At 43.2% G+C, this 15,473-nt stretch overlaps 1 protein-coding gene across 1 annotated transcript in view; it reads right to left on the bottom strand.

Annotated features, from left to right (window-relative positions):
* The window catches only part of kdn (citrate synthase), a 56,099-nt gene that overhangs the window by 32,673 nt on the left and 7,953 nt on the right, over nt 1-15,473 (bottom strand). The gene's annotated exons all lie outside the window — the stretch shown is intronic.

Genomic DNA, 15,473 nt, shown 5'->3' with positions numbered 1-15,473 from the left:
TGCCAACACACACTTTTTGCATCTAATTCGGGTATGTACTAGAGGTGGGCAAATATAAACTTTTCCAAAAACGAATAGTAAGTGTCAAATACTGAACTGAATATCACAGTCCAATGCAGACACATATATTTACAACAGGCACATTTACTTTGGCGTAATTAGGCACCATGCCTGCACTGATTGGTGAAGAAAAGACAACAAACTGTCATGAAAAATTGGACCAGTTTTAAATGCAACATCACTAATTGTCACGAAAAGAACTGCATGAATAACCTCTCAACATCTTTACAGAGCCTGACTGCAAATAAGCTTTACAAGAATGAATGGCTGCTGTATGACTAGCTTTCCAAGAATACTAAATTAATGGATGTTGAACAAATATCAGAAATTGTGAAAAAAAAGAAATAAAAAGCTTGTGAAACAACTTTTGTGCCACAGAAGTATGTAAAAGGGCCCAATGCAAGGAAAACATCACTGGTTGTAGCCTAAAAGGCAAAATTTCTGCATGACTCTACGGCAAGAAACACTTAAATACAAACTATAACTTATCTGAATGATGCGTAAGAATTTGCAACTGATCACCTGCCATTTCATCGTCGTATGCTGCTGTGTTTGGGATAATCAAGAGAAACACCGTGAAAGAATCATGACATGGAAAAGCGCGGTTGCAACACCGAAATGTTAACCGAGACCAGCATGAGAAAACTAAGACGAGGCGAGCAACAGCAATGTTCACTCGTGTTACATGATGGTGTGTTTGGACGATGCCACATCCTCATGGAAGGTGAGCACTGGCTGATGTGTGCTGTAGTACATGACGTAATTGAACGGTGTCACGTTTGCTAGGCCTCGTATGTAGATGTGGTCGACGACACTGCCTCCTCTCTATGCGAACCATTATGAACCGTGACCTGTGTGCGAGTTTGCAAGAACGCCTGCAATGAATTTCCAAGATGACACCAGTTTCAATATATTTCCCAAAAGTGTGGATGATATACATGGGCGTGGCAATTACATGCTTCAATGGATAAAAAAAGCGTTTTGTTAAAAAAGTAAGTAGAACAGTACATTTTTACAGAGAGTTCGATGGCGCATATCTCCCAACTGGGGTCATTCTGTAAATTCATTCCAAGTGGACATGTCTTGCAAACTAAATGGCTACAACTAGTAAATTGCAATATGTGCAGTAAAGCTTTTATTAAGAATTTAATTAGCAACTCTTAAATAAGTTGAATATGTATTTTGAGTTCTCATGCAAATAATGCCCGCTTCTCTGATTACTCCAGCTCAAGTACTTGAATTATGTCATCTCCAACATTTTAAAAATTCTAGAAACTTAAAAATGATCCCTCTGTATAAAAGCTGATCAACACTTATGCATGATAATTTTCTGATGTCAAACAATAAGAAATTTTTGAGGTGAAGAATTGTTCACGCTGATAAATGGCTGTTCAAATGCAACGTGATACCACTTTCTTAGTTGCAGAAGCTGCACAAGAATGTTCACTATATCCAAGCAAAGCCCAGGACATGTACGGAACATTCCATGTCTTCACCCTTTCAGTGTCGAGCACAGAGTGTCGGGCTCCCTCACAGGTAATGCCCTCGCGGTGAGTTATTTTTCTTGCATATTATAAAACGAACTCAATGGTTTATTTTTGGTTGTGCGGAAGGGAAAAAAATGATACGGTTAATGGCAAATGTATTGTTAGTATGGTCCTCACATTCCTTTTCTATCTCTTCTCTAGTTTTATTCTCACAAACCCGCATCCACGATAATGCCCCGGTGTCAGGGTAAACGAAAAAAAATTATGTGGAAACATGACAAATGGCAGAATATTTGAACAGACAATTACCCCGGTAGCGGTGCACAAAGTCTGAGAACCCTTCCTCCAATTTCAGACATGCGGACCGTGTGGCACAATCATGTCCACGAAGGGGTGCGTTAGGCAGCACACCAACAAAAACGTAGACTGAGCAAAACCCAGAGATAGCAAAATATGCTTTTCGAAATATACAACAGATAGCGGAACTACCTCAAAGCATGCCAACTTCAAGTTACTGTGCACATTCGACTGGAGACAGCAGAGAATGTATGGGTACTTCAGTGACACAGGGGGTTAATGGTGCTTTACAAGATATTTTCGTCACCAACAACCAAAACAACAGGCACAAAATTCTATGATAATTAAATGTCCTATGAATAGCGCTGAATTCGGTGCATAGCTAAGGGGTTATAAGTTTGCTGACACCAGATAGAAATGTTAAGCTAGCCTACTAGATTACACACTTCGAATACCACAGAGGTCAGCTTTCTCGTGAATGGAGACTTGGTTCAAAGCAGACTCTACTTAAATCTATAATGCCATATGATATTGTCTAGAAGAGATACTGTGAGAACTTCAAGATGGCACCTTAATGTATGTTTTTTTATTGTTCACCAAGTGCTTGCCTATGGTAAGAATGTTATTTCTTTGGTAATATGAATATGCAATTTACCAATATATTTAAACTTAAGTTTATCTTTGGAGTTCCCCAGTAAAAGAAAAAAGGAAGGATTGTTATTCCCTTAAGGGAGCCCTGCAATGGCCCAGAGAAAAGTTTCTGGGCAGCACCGATAGCAGCACCATGACGCGGCAATTTCGTGCACGCTGTGCGACGGACTTGACATCAACAAGTGGCACTGTTATCATTGGTTGCAAATGTAACGTGCGAATTATGCTGGCACGATGCTGCGAATACTGCGAAAATAAACTATGGCATTATGTTTTACAACCATTTTAAGTATTGCCTGGTTAGCACACAGCTAGTGGCAAGGTTTTCCAACCATGGCACACGAACGACCGCTTCACGGCAGCTGTTGTAGCCATTTAAGTAATGCTGTGGCCTCCAAGATCATAGGAACGGAGACCATAGGAATGCCATCAGCAGGCCGAATAAGCTTGGCAACTATGGCGCACAGGCATCCCCCAATGCCCTACAGCTATTGGCATTGCCCTATGATGTTAGGGGAGAGTGAAATGTGGCATCAAGGAATGTGAGAATACGAGTTGAGGGCAAGTCATTTTTCTTGTATTTTGAAATTTTTCTGATCGATAACACAAGTTTCTATGGGCATTAATTATCACTCCAGAAACTTCGACCACCTGGAGTTCTTTAACGTGCACCTAAATCCAAGTAAACAGGTGTTTTCGCATTTCGCCCCCATCGAAATACGGCTGCCATGCCTGGATTCAATCCCGTGGCCTCGTGCTCAGAAGCCCAACAACATAGCCACTGAGCAACCACAGCGGGTAAAAGAGAAAAAGTTCTCAGGAAGGTTAATGTCATTGGGATGCACAAAAGAGGACATTAACTGAATGTTTCTTGCTCAAGTTTTTGTAGCTTCTATTATGCAATATGTGCACTGGTCAAAGGTTGCGCGAGAATTTGGAGCAGTTAATTGTCATGTTAAAAGCAACACTGCAGAATTTCAATGCCATCCTTGCGGCTCAGTCTGATAACGCAATGCACACTGGATCACGCAAAGTGTCCAGGTCATCGTCACAAGTCTTTGCATCTTCGCAATCTGAATTGTCACCTGATCCGTTATCACACGAAGCATAAGGTAATGTGTCATTGCCATTTCATTGTTCTTATCGCAGCACACAGTGGAAAGGGCAGAGTAATGCGCTCTTGTGCAAGCGAACACCACAAATGAGGTGTTGATATCACAGTGTGAGCAGCTGTATTAATGGAGTCCCTCGGGTCTTTAGGTTAAGTTAGCGTCCACTGCCATTTCCTGTGTAAAGTTATAATAGTTTAGGCACCAGTGCTGCTCGACTGGTCACCAAGAAAAAGAGTTCTGTCTAACCAAAATATCTAAGCACTGTGCCTGTCAAAGCACAATCAGTGCCCATGTTCCATTTATCTGCTAGTCAGATTTAACGAAGGAGAAGAATCAAGGTAACTAAGGGGGTCTATGTTTTGTTAGCCACAACAATGCCAAGTGACAGAATGTAAAGCTGGAGGAAGCATGGGGTAATCATTATGTTTAATTGAAATGTAGAAATAATCAGGCAAAGCGAAGTAAAAGTGAATAAAAGACAACTTGCCGCAAGCGAAGATCAAACCCACATCCCGTGCATTATCTGTGCGGTACTTTACCAATTAAGCTAGCGCGGCACCACATCTCTCGCCAGTTCCTTGGGTATTGGTGGAGAAGATTAGCCATGTGAACGTAAGCCAGCACTGCTAAATGCCAAGGAGGTGTCAGTTCCACTTAAAGCAAGTTTTGTTCCACTGAAGGGCACTGAATCTAAAAATGAGCTCCTAAACCAAGCGTTCCTTTAGAAACCATATAAGCGCAGACATAACGCAAAGAACAGCAACGTTCCAATTATAGACATCTGTAGTCTCCAAGACAGTGAATGGTGCCTTAGGAACAGTGAGTGCCTTGCTGCCGTTTTTCTTTAATTATTATTTGCTTCATGATTGTTGACATTATGTATGTTAAGCTAAGAGATTATATATTGCATAACTAGTCATCAGTTTATGTGGCATGAAAATGTGATCTCTCTTGAACTGCTGCTACAATAACATGTCTATTGCATTCGCAAGAAATTTTATTCCGATTTATTTCTTTCGGTGCCTTCTACCTGACTCAGAAAAACCAAGCTGTTACAACCTATCCCAGTCTCATAAGTGCAACACATATGGACAGAAAAAGTTCAGGGCATCTTATGAAATAACTGGTGCAGAATTATTTATTCATCCAACTATTACACATACTTAAACAGCATTTTTGAAGTTCTCTGTCATCTTTATTGATAGATGGCATTGAGGCAATTACGAATACAAAATATTAATTGAAAATGAAATAAGAACATGCTTGTCAAAGCTTAACCCCACAAAGCTCAAACACCACTCCACATCAAACAAAATTAAAACAACTTGGTCACATTTATTTGTACATGAAATGTATGTGTATATTGGTACAAAGAAAACAGTGAAATGATAATTGAGGAAATATTAATTAGCATGGCAATCACTTGCAATTGATTTGCTTAACTACCCATAACTGAAAACTCCCCCCAATACATAAAAAACACTAGCGCGGGCTCTAGATAAAGTCTAAGGTGTTTAGTGCTTAAATCTGAATTTTTAGGCATCAAATTCGGCACATCAGAAATGATACGTTGGGCTTAGTGGGGTTGAAGCACTGTTTTTATTATTAAACTACAACGAAAATGACACATATAAAAGAGCATAAGCAAGTTCTTGCTGCGCTGTCCACATATGCCATGTAATGATAGACGTGGAGGCCTATGCATTTTCCTGCTCCAGCCAAACAAGAAAAACCGAAAACTATGTGCCCCTCCTGAACCTCCTATATCGAAATGCAACCCTGAAAAAAGCCCTCAGAGACAAAAGCACCTGTCAGAATTGCAAACCCACTTTTTGTCAATGCCAGTTTTTATGAACAAATGTGGTATGTACAAATTAGCATCAACATCACACTTTGCTGCGCAACTGTGACATTGAAACACAATGGCTTGAGTTAGTCCTCGACGTTGTAGCTCAACACTATTCATGCTGTAACTCAACCTTCACCAGCATGCAATGGCTAGGTGAGGTGCCCGGGAGACCTAGTAGGAGCACATTTACTATAGCAGAGCTCAATTCTACAGACAAAGAAATGGTACTAGACCTTAACAAGCACTTTACTTGAGCAGCTAGCAAGCCTGCACAATAAATAGAAACGTTTAGTGTGATCAGGAGTGGAATCCAAGAATGAATTCCAAACTGCGATGAAATTGGGCAGTTGCTGCAAGGTCACATTTTAAAAACAGTTGCCAAGTAGGACACAAAGGCAAAAGGACGAAACAAACACCGTGTTCGCTCTTTCTGTCCTCACATCTTAAGTCTGTTTTCAAGAGACAACAGATTTTCTGACCACAGTTCAGCTCAAACTTTGGTGTTCGCATGTTTCATATAAATGCCAATACTGCTTAAATAAACTGTTAGTCAAGAATTCTTGCATTCTTGAATTGTTGCAGTCAGTTATATTTAAGGAAAACAGAGCATGCAAAAGACAAAAACAAGAAACCCAAAGAAAGCGCTAAAAGCTACACAGATGATGCGCAAGAAGACTGACTTAGAGCCGACAACCTGGACCTGACCTTCCCACAAGGCCATGCGAAAGAGGGGAGAGAGTATACGGTGGTAATAACGAAGGAAGGAACCGTCTATCTACAGCATGGTTGTCACACACACAGACCTCTGGAGGGCAGCACGAATCGCCGTCCGAAAGGTGCAGCATCGTCTGCTGCGCAATGCGCAAGTGCGCGCCACGAACCCAATGTCAAAGTCCTCAATATGCAAGTTGCTACGGCTAGTTTTCTCTCGGCAAGAACACAACGAGTTAAAAGCAAGCCAGTGCTGTTCTCGCATCTGTCCTGTATTCTCGGAGTGCGCGGCACAGACGCCTGGAGGTCACCGTCGCAGCAGCTGTGCATATGCACAGTGCGCAACTCGGCTTTGAACGAGAGACGACAGACACTCCTCTCGCTGGAGCTCAGCCAGACGCTCTGCAGGCTCCCCCTGGGCGGCTTCAGAATAGAAAGCAGGGGTTTCATTCCTTCTTTCTTTTCTTTCTGTTTTTCCTATGCTGTCAATGAGGCATGAGAAATGCTCGTGGCTCTGGCTAATGCACATGCGTACACTTTCAGCAATGAACAAAGGGAGAACATGGCCACTTGGCAAAGAGGTTGCAGGAAGTGGCAAGAAAAGGTGGAGCCATACACCTTCATAAGCAACCCCTGTAGCATATGACAATACAGGGAGTAAGGAGTTTGTTGCAATTATGCTGGTTATGTTTGTCTGCAGATGGCAAAGGTTTCTTGTGTGCTTCTAAGAGTGCAGCTTATGGAACATGTCATGGAACTACCAGAGGAAAACAGCATACAGCAGTCCAAATACATGGAATAGAAAAGATACTGCGAGTCATTGAATATGCCAATAAAATGAGTTGGTAAATGTTCTTTTTTACAGGCGGTCCTTTCAGCACCTCATAGAGTGGTTATCAAAGCTGAATGCTCCTTTTTACCATTTTTTTTACTCCTTGGCAAAGTTTTAAAGTCACATTGTTGGAGGCAGCCCAGTTTTTTCGTACAGCGTCCTTGTTTTACACACAGTGTACATAAATTCTACTAAAAAACAAAAGGATACACTAAACAATAAATCTGAAGATGCAGCAATTTAAATTGCTCATCAATTGTGGTATGATCATGAGAGAATATTGCAAGGTTAAAACAAACGGAACAATAAAGCGCCTTTGCTTGCACTGTTTTCTCATGTTCACAATATGCACCCACCAGCCTAAGTCAGCACCCTCTTATAACTCCGCTACATTCACTTCACCTACTATGAAGCCAGAAAGAAGCATACAAGAGAGTAAACTAGATTTGTAAAACCTTCAACAATTCCTACATTACCATGTTTCATACTAATCTCAGTGAAGCTCCAGACAGGTAAAGATATAAAGTGATAATAGCAATTTATGTAGGATGTTAAGGAAATACCTGATTTGCCATAGCTCAGGTATCAAGTTAAGCAACATCACGTGAAGCCTAAGGCCTGTCGAGTTCCACATGTGAAGCCTCTAACCTTAACAGGCCAGCAACTTCTCAATTTTGTGCAACAGCTATGAAAATAACCCAGCTGGAAACATTAATGATCTGTGCAACAAGCAGTTCCTTATGTCCCAGCACAATTCCTATCTTGCTTATGTATTGTGAATGCCTCCATAGTGAAGACATTATGATAAATTTGCCTGTACATTGAAGGAATTTAGGTTTCCGCAAACGGCTGACTTGTTGCTTTGCAGCGAATAATCGCAGCAACACCATCACAGCCCTCCACAGCCCCCACTGAGCACATAGGAAGCACCCGTTGACATTCCAAGAAAGACCGCATGGTAGGGTGCAGACACCACAGCAGCGAAGCCCCACCCCACCCTTATGCAAGAAAAAAAAAAAAAAAACTAAAGGAAAGCAATAGCCTAAGCAGGCAAAATGGACCAACACATTGATTTATGGTATTAGCATGTACCTCAATGCCATAAGGGCAGCTGGAGTTGCACGTTCAGCCTAACAAAATGTGCAAGAGAGCAGCTTCTTCCAATAGGTATCTCCTGAATTCATGTTTCAAATAAACGTCCTCTTTTGCTGAATGTGTTTAGAATGCCCTGTTGCAAGCGCCAAGGTGCACAATCTGGACAACAAAGTGACTTGCACAATCAACAGAGATGGTATAGAATGTTCCACTCAAAAGACAGGGACAATTCAAGGATTTCAAGGCTGACAAAGGCCATAAAACCTTATTCATACACGTACACTGAAAAATAGTGACATCTCGCTCATCTTAGCTGCAAGAAATTGCAGCTAAGCAGTTGCGAAGTACAAGGCACGGTTCGAGATCTTCAAGTAACTTTTCAAACTAGACTTTCCCATTGTAGTGATGTCAATCAACTTCTAGTGTGATGGTTAGCAGTGTCCGGTTTCAGCCAAAGACACTCGTCACATTAAAGCCAAAAGGCTGAAACTTACTCTTTCGCCAGGGAAATGGAGCCATGATGGCTGTGGTGTGAGCCATTTAGCAAAACAACAAAAATAGGGGCATAGCTTTGTCACTTGATCTGGCTTTGTCTAGCTCCATGGAGGCCAGATGGAGTCTCACGCACGTCCGCCGGACTCGGCAGTGCCCGCTGCGGCTGCCTCCAGGAAGCACAACAGCACCGACAGCAGCACTGATAGCGCCGACACTATGTCAGCCGCGAAGAATCTTGTGATGACACTTTCGAGCTGGTGTGGAGTCGTAAAGCAAATCGAAGGTTTCTCAGTGCATCATCGAATTCGAGTGAGTCCACCGTGAGATCTTCATAAAATACGGAGGCGCTCACCATCCTGTTCGTGCCAATTCTCTCCACTGACAACCTGAGACGTCTCAACAGGCAAGCCGTGTCTTCACATCTAGAGGCACTGGTTCCGTATGAAATCAAACATCAGAGTGAACACCCATAAGAACATGCTAGCGATTGACGGAGAACACGTGGCTGGGTTGGATTCTTTGCACAAAGTCATGGAACTTGACGGAGTGAAAGTCCGCCCTCATATTCCGCTGGGCAAGCAAGTCAGTACTGGCATAATTTACGATGTTGAGGAGACTATTGTCGACTCCAATCTATCGATCTTAATCTAGCCAGCTACAGAAAACACCATCATCACAAACGTGTTTCGTCATGTCACGGTGTGTTAAGATCATATTTAAGGGCGAATTCCTCCCATCACATATAAAAGTGGGCCCCTTCGAATACGCAGTTCGCCCCTTTATACCAAAACCGCTGCAGTGCTGGAAGTGTATGAAGTTTGGCCATGCGAGTAGTGTGTTTAATAACACTACCGTCTGTTCTCGCTGCACTGGGCCCCATACCATAAACACGTGCAAGGCCAGTGTGCTGAAGTGCACAAACTGCAGCAGCCCTCACGATGCATCCTAGAAGGAATGCCCTTTGATTCGAAAGGAAATCAAAATATTGAAGAAAATGGTTACAGACCACTCATCTCACCGACTTCGATCAAGAACCTTCAAAGCCTCTGCAGAATGCCAACCACTTAAGTTACCACCCACTCTTCTGCCCAGGCCCAATGCAGTCAGCCCAAAGGACAAAGGTGCGTCAAACAGCATGGCTGCTGATGCTTGACCTGCACTCCCGAGGCTACATGCTCCTACTGAGCGAAATCAGACTTCTACAGCAAGGGACACTTCGACTGTTCCTGATAAATTGACGGAACAAGATCAAGAAAATGTTGTCATGATCAGCTCTCTGGTGAGTGCTATTCGTGTTCTTCTGGTCAAGCTACAGACACCATCAGCTCGAAGTGCTTTGCAAGTGCTGGGGCCGTATAACGTAAAACTATTCCACTATGTTTTTATTCCAATCTCCTGACGTCAAATTTGCGTAACCGCCGACGTAAGCATCGGGCGGTCACCTGCAGGGTTGTCTGAACAAACCAATCAAATGCTCCCCTCGTTCATAGGAGGTCACTTCTGTTTGCTTGAAAAACGAATAACATTGCCTGCACTGAACGGCTTGTCTTATCTAATTGGCTCACAAGAGGCAAGGAGCATGCTCAAGTGGAGAGGGATTCGATGGTGCCGAGCCACTGCACTGAATATCAATAACCGCTCACCACCATATATGGGGAAGCTCCAGGATAAATTCGAGGGGCGGGTCACTAATATCCTTTGTATCAGGCCACAACCTGTGTCTTCTAAATGACGGAAGCCTGACATTTCTGTGAGGAACAACGTACAGCAGCTGCCTTGATTGACTTTGGTGTCATGTTGCCCGACTTTGAGCGTGCAGTGGTTCACTGATATTGAAACCCATGGAAGTGATCATATTCCGACATATGTAAGAATTGATGGACTAGACGCCACATTACCGATTGTATCTCGCCAAATCGACTGGTCAATCTTTCAAGGTCGTGTAGAAGACGCATGCAAGGAACATATTGCAGGTAGATTAGAAGACATAATTGCGGACACAATGCAAGATTCTACACGCTGCTCCACACATTGATCAAAGCGTACAGAGATAACATTGAATTGAAAAGGCTTCGTGCACTACGTCGCCGAGCAGAAAGGAGGTACAGGTGCACGAAGTCAGTTCTTGACCTCAGAGAAACTCGGCGCTTGCAAAAGAAGATAAAACGCCGAACAGATAAGCTAGTGGATCAAAGATGGAAATGCTTTTGCGAGTCACTGGACCCCCTCAAGCCATTGTCCCATGCGTGGCATACCCTACGGGGTCTTTGCTAAAGCCCCCAGCAACGACACCCTTTTAACGCCCTTGCTCTCTATCAAAATTGCCGTGAGATTAGACGTTGCCGAGGAATTTTGTGTGAAAGTCACCAGCAGCACAATTTTAGTCCCTGACATGGCTTTCGGCAACATCCCCGGCCCATGGGATGCAAGTATAAACGCTCCATTCTCTATGGAAGGGTTAGAAGCTGCTATGATGCTCTGCAGGTGTTCGTCTTCACCAGGACCCGATGGCATAACATATACTGCTTTGCGCCACCTAGGTCGAGAAGCTCGAAGAGAACTCCTCAGCCTTTTTAATGGTTCATGGCAAGATGGTGTCGTACCACAGGAATGGAAACGCAGCCGCCTGGTACCGTTTCTAAAAAGCAGGAAAGTCGCCGCTCGAACTGGCATCGTATCGGCCTATAGCTCTTGCCAGCTGCGTCTGGAAGCTCATGGAACTTGTGATCCTCATGCATCTCGAATGGTACCTTGAACACCACAAAATTTACCCTGACACTATAGCGGGATTTCGAAGCGGTCGTTCATTGACTGACAGTGTCATCGATCTAGTATCATCTGTAGAACAACAAAAATCTCGGAAGCGATTATCAGTAGCACTCTTCCTTGACGTGAAAGGCGCTTAGGACAACGTTTCCCATCAAACCATTCTAGACCAATTTTGACAATTGAACTAAGAGGGCAAGTATATCGATGGATCAGGAACAACTTGACACAGAGGTCCTTGTTGATACGTACGGAAGATAGGCGTTCCCCAAAGCAGTGTTCTAAGCCCTATTCTTTTCAACTTCGCGCTTCTTGGGCCGGCTGAATCCCTACCGGAAACAGTGAGTGTCTCAATCTACGCTGACGACATTTGCATATGGACACTAGCGGTCACTCGCCTGCAGGTTTGTGCAAGGCTACAGAAAGCAGCAATACAGGCATCTGCTATCTTCACACATAAGGCCTTACCATCTCAACACAAAAATGTGCATTAGTCGCTTTTACGCGAAAAGCAATGCCTCGTTATCCAGTATGCATTAATGGCCAGCCTATCTTTTACAAGAGAAATCATCGGATTTTGGGTGCCATTGTCGACCGGGACCCCTCTTGGAGCCCTCAAGTTGCCCACTTGAAGCTCGCATCTATTGTTCACGTCTTCAAGTTCATCGCCGGCAAAACATGGGGATCCTCAGTGGGCTCCATGCTACAGTTATATTGAGTGCTTTTTATCGGATTCCTACGTTATAGCTCTCCCGTGCTTGCTAAAACATGCAAGTCAAATCCTCTAGAAGTTCAGAGTGTGCAAGCACAGGCACTACGTGTTTGCCTAGGCCTTCCGCGGAGCGCCTCAACAGCAGGAATCATTATAATGGGTCAAGACTATCCGATCATGACACACATTAGCACCGACGCACTTAAGGCCAATGTTCCTCATGTTTCACATGTGCAATCAAGCTCTCTTGCCTGCCTGGCAGAACGACGACCACAGGCATCCTTTTCCAACGAGGTAAACATCCATCGTGCCTCCTTACCTTCGAGCTTCACACCCTCAGCACGTTCAACCTCAGCTTTGTGGTGTTTAAAACAACCTCAAGTGCATCTTACAGTTCCAGGGATAAGAAAGAAGACCGACCTGCCTACCTTGGCCTTGAAGCAAGCAGCTCTGGATTGTTTGCACGCTTTCTACTTTGACCGAGTCCACATATATACGGATGGCTCTTCCACTCAGACCAACTCCACTGGCACAGTGGTTATACCATAACGATCAATAAGCATCCGATACAAGATCTGTCACTTGACAGCATCGACCGGTTCGGAGCTTGTTGCCCTCCGAGGTGCCATTGATTATATTAATAACCAACTGGCTAATTGGCGGGCGACATTCTGCGATTCGAAGGCGGCCTTACGATGTCTTCTGTCGTCTCTTCATCGCAGGTCCTGTGAACAACTCGTGTCGGAGATATGAGAAATGCACCATCATATGATCGCGAAAGGACACGACTTCGTGTTTCAGTGGCTGCCTGGTGATTGCGGTATCTCTGGCAACGACCTCACTGACGAAGCTGCTAGGAAAGCACACGAAGGAACAACCCTTGTTTCTGTACCTTTATTGCAGACTGACGCAGCCCAACACTTAAGCAAGCTAGCGCACCGTACGACATTGGAGAAGTGACACGCACCTGAATTCACTCAACATCGATTGCATTCCCTCAATCCATCTATGCAACTGCGGATGTTACCAGGGCTTCCGTGTAATGAGGAAACAATGCTGTGCCGCTTACGCTTGGGTGTTGCATTCACCGATACATATACGTTTTTGATTGGAATGGCTGATAGCACCGAATGCAATGCCTGCGGTGTCGAGGAAACTATAGAACAGCTACTGTGCTACTGCCCATCTTTTGAAAATGAAAAACATGACCTCTGAACAGCTCTCAATCAGAAAGCCGTTCACTTTGAACAAGATTTTGGGACCATGGCCTCACATATCGCAGATACAAAAGGCCACAAAAGCACTGCTGTGAAATTTGAAAGCTACCAGAATGAGTCAGCGTCTGTGATCCAGACTGAATGACCGAATGATATTCCCAGTGGACTTTCTCTTCTTCTTTTAATCTTTCCATCCCCTTTTACCTTTCTCCAGTGTAGGGTAGCCAACCGGACTCAGTCCTGGTTAACCTCCCTACCTTTCATTTATCATTTGCTCTCTCTCTCTTGGAAAGAAAATATCTCTGATAATTTCTCGATAGACAGTGTTCAAGACATAGCCCCTATGGGGAGTTTATTACATTGAATGTTCAAAAGTCACCCGCAACCCCAGTTTCCAAGGAATTCAAGGAGCTTTAAGGCGGCCCTTGAATATCTCTTTTCAAATTCAAGGGTATTTCAAGAATTTCAAAGGGGTGTACGAACCCTGAATGAACCATTTTGCAGGTCACAAGCATATTGTTATAATGGCTGTACTGCATTAAAGAAATGTCTAAAAAGAGGCTGTCTTGCACAAACTGAAAGTGTCTTAGCACCAAGGTAAAGGCCACCAAGTCTAGCCATCACCAAAGGTAAATTAAATTGTGGGGTTTTACATGCCAAAACTATGGTCTAATTATGAGGCGCGCTGTAAGGGGGAATGCTTGTTTAATTCTGACCACGTGGGTTCTTTAACATGCACCTAAATCTAAGTTCATCGGTGCTTTTGCATTTTGCCCACATTAAGATGTGGCCGCCAGGACCATGATTTTATCCCACGACCTCATACTTAGCAGCACAACACCAAAGCCACTAAGCAACCACGACGGCTCCCCCACAAACGCTAAACATGTATACCTGTGCGACTGACTTAGTGCACTCAAAACGTGAGGCAATGTAGGTCAGTCTATTTTCAGACCAAGCATGTGCCAAGAACGCAAGCTCAACATTCTTTAACTGGTAAGAAAAAAAGGGCCAGACTCATTCATCTTTGCTGTTTGTTGACAAAGAGCCTTAGTACTTCTGTTACAGTCAACACTGGTCGGCTACCTTTATTGTTTTATAAAGCTGGAACAGGCTTGTCGAAACAGTTTTAGAACATCCATTACTTTAATATCACAGCCTAGTTACGCGTAGAAAGATGCACAATAGCCATGACACAACTAACATTTTCCAACACAAGCCCATGGAGACTGTTTCTGTTCTTAACAGAAAATTGTGCCTGTTAAGGTTAAGATTTAAGTTAAGGTTAAGATTAAGCAATGTCGACATTCAGGTGGACACACACTTGACAAGAAATGTGGCTCTGTCCCTTAATAATTTGTCAAGTTTCTTTTGTAACATCGTGAAAAAATAGTGAGGAGAGTGAAACCCACTTGCCATTAATATAAGCCTGTAGGTTCAATGAAATATGCCAGCTTATATTAGACTTATACATAACAAAGTACATGTAATTAATTACTTGTAATCAATTACCTTTTTGATAAATTTGTAATTTAACTATTATTTTTCTGACTCAGTAATGCACACTGTAATTCATACTTTTTTTCAGCAACCAATTACATGTAACCAGTTACATTTTTGATCAAACAAGCTATGATGGGTGATGCAGCTTTGAGCACAAATTTGGCAAGATCTCCAGTGTCTAAAATGACTCAAACTTGTACATGGGTTACCTCCTTCCCAAAACTAGTGTCTTGCACTTAAGCCTCAATCGCCTGAATATGGCAGGCTTGCAGATTTACACATCTCTTTGAAAACTGACCTCTGAGCTCTTCTCTTGTAATAAATTTCTCACTCTTTATTGGAAGCACTTTTAGATGGCCTTCATAGGTGGTAGGAGCTGCACCTCAATGCTTTACTTGGTACCATATATGCATAGCTTCTTGATGTGGACAGAAGCAGCTAGCCGTTAAGCGCATATATTTCAATGTATCTGTGACAAATTAGTGGCTCATATGCAGTGCAATCTCATTGACGCGGTCATGCTTAATACGCCTTTTGAGTTAATAGATTTCTTTCTTCTTTTCCTGGCCAACGTCCCATAGGAGCAATTAATCTTTATATGATTATTGCAATCACATTGTCACCCAAAACTGGATAATACGACTGTAGCAGTGGGCTTTCACTGGTATTTCTAAAACTAATAGCTT

This window comes from Dermacentor albipictus, chromosome 1 (assembly GCF_038994185.2).
Source record: "Dermacentor albipictus isolate Rhodes 1998 colony chromosome 1, USDA_Dalb.pri_finalv2, whole genome shotgun sequence".
NCBI classification, from domain to species: domain Eukaryota; kingdom Metazoa; phylum Arthropoda; class Arachnida; order Ixodida; family Ixodidae; genus Dermacentor; species Dermacentor albipictus.
The sequence above is the reverse complement of the archived record's forward strand: the minus strand, read 5'-3'. Positions and strand labels throughout refer to the sequence as shown.